Source organism: Chiloscyllium plagiosum, unplaced genomic scaffold, assembly GCF_037043375.1.
Source record: "Chiloscyllium plagiosum isolate Xiang-an unplaced genomic scaffold, Cpla_swu_hap1 HiC_scaffold_38, whole genome shotgun sequence".
Lineage (NCBI taxonomy): Eukaryota > Metazoa > Chordata > Chondrichthyes > Orectolobiformes > Hemiscylliidae > Chiloscyllium > Chiloscyllium plagiosum.
The window spans coordinates 85,862,521-85,864,787 of record NW_028270176.1 but is presented as its reverse complement, the minus strand read 5'-3'; the positions used below and the strand labels follow the sequence as shown (position 1 = coordinate 85,864,787).

Genomic DNA, 2,267 nt, shown 5'->3' with positions numbered 1-2,267 from the left:
TTCTGACACTTGCTCACTGTATTGCTGTGATCATACAATGACTTGGTGTTGCACGGACCAGGAAAATGATATAGATCAAGGTTTTTGCATTGTTGAATTCAATTGTCATTTTGAAATTGTCTGTCCTGTACACAAAGGGCGTGTCAAAATATCTAAGCAGAAGACAGATGTTCAGAATAATGACATTGAGCACTATGCACTCTCCTCCAATTTGGAAAACAATTCCTCACACAAAAATTGCATCTCCTGCTGTCACCAGCTCTCCACTCCATTGACTTCAAATGTTCACAGAATTCAACAGATCTTGCTGCATAGCCATTTTTTCACTTTTGCTCTGATCAGTGAGCAGAGTGTCACAGTCTGAGTGCGCTTGTCCCACACCCAGAGGTCAGACGATACTCTTGGAACCATACTGTGCTATTTATCATTTCACCAATACCAAGGAGAAATATCTATGTTGTGCATAATTTACGCAATTCACTTATTCATAAGATCAGAGCGAGCGATACTCATCTGACGAGGTGGCCGAGAGATTAAGGCGGTGGACTGCTAATCTATTGTGCTCTGCACGCATGGGTTCGAATCCCACTCTCGTCGCTGTTACCGGTAATTCTCAATGTTGCGATTTTTGGATGATCACAGCTGTCTTATTGAAATTGGAACTCAAATAGTATGTTTATATGCATCGACGCTATTATAAAGTCTCAAAGAATAATTTGAGCCTGTTGCCTAAACTGCAATGAAATGTAGATTGAATTGAAATAATTAAAAGGAACGCCATTTTCTTTTCCAAGTCAAGTTGCCATGAACTTTTATTGTCTGAAAGAGATCCATGAAAAGCAAATAACGAGAGATGCGAAGCGTATGTTTATGCATGGGATTCTTAAGAAGTGTTTTGTCAGATGAAATCTGTAGCAGGTTGGGTAGAAGTGATTCACCTTGGTGAAATGAGCACAGAGACACAGCACAAAACAATGGAGATATTTCAAAAGGGGCAGGGGCTGGGTGTAAGAGTACCGATAACTGGCTGTAAATGCACCGTAGAGAATTACCGATGTGGGTGCCGTGCATGTGCACGGACAGACTTACACATTGGTCTCATCCTTTCCCCTTGCTCTAGCCATTGGTGAAGGCTGGACATAAGACACACATAAACACAGATGTGGGAAACAAGCTCTCTCTCGTTATACACACATTTGATGCATCACATTGAACTACGAAGAACTGGAGAAGTCAGCAAGTTAACTGCAGGGGCTGAATCTAAACTGTGGATCAATAACCGCAGATTAATGCAAGAGTCTTTAAACGCATGTCATTAACATACGTTTCGTTCTAATACCCGTGTCGCTGAATGAAGCAGCAGTGAATTCCATTTTTACCCATAGACTGAAGCACGCAGACACATTTCCCCAAGAGTGACACAGGCCTCGGGAGAAAACAAGCAGAAAGTAAGATTTCACCCACTTGGCTGATATTGTCCCATTTCAGAATTCAACACCAGTGTCCAGTTACAACAAAGAAAGGAAGCATTAAGCCTCTCCCGTCCCAGTTTTCCTGACCAATTCCTTCCCCATCACTCTGTAGTTTGTACTTTTTCACCTCGTTCTTCCTGCCAAACGGGATCATTGCTCACGCCCGTTTTTTCCTGTCTTGCCGAACCATAACTCTTGATGTCTTTGCTGTTTGAAGATCTGCCAATCTCAATCTGATTACACCTAATGACCCTTCCTCAACATCCTTCTGCAACAAGAAATACTACAGATCCAGAACTGTCTGAGAGAATAAATGCTTCCTCACCTCTGTTTTAATTGTGAGATCCGCATTCTAATATGAAGTTAAAAATCGCACAACACCAGATCATAGTCCAACGGGTTTAATTGAAAGCATTAGCTTTTGGAGAGCTGCTCCTTCATCAGGTGTTTGTGGAGTACACAGGTGTAAGATACAGAATTTATAGCAAATGGTCACAGTGTGACGGAACTGAAATTATACATTGAAAAATAACTTGATTGTTTGTTAAGTCTTCCATCTGTTAGAATGACTACGTTAGGTTCATTTCTTTCTTATGTAAATCGCAAAACTTTATTTTCATAGTTACACTTTCAGGTGAATTTTAACAATTAGTCTCAACCCAGATAATTTGTTGAAGGTGTTAGTCCCTGTGTGCTGTGTCCGTGCCATAATGTTTAGACTGACGCTAAACTAAAAAAAAACACGCTGCAGGCAAGGATGCTTTAAGGCATGGTACTTTGGTGAAACCGAGCAGA

The 2,267-nt window shown here is 41.0% G+C and overlaps 1 non-coding gene across 1 annotated transcript; it reads left to right on the top strand.

The window, feature by feature from the left end:
- The first annotated feature begins 515 nt into the window (after positions 1-515).
- On the top strand, positions 516-597 carry trnas-gcu (transfer RNA serine (anticodon GCU)). The gene has a single exon. It is a non-coding gene; the product is annotated as a tRNA-Ser (tRNA).
- The last annotated feature ends 1,670 nt before the right edge of the window (positions 598-2,267 follow it).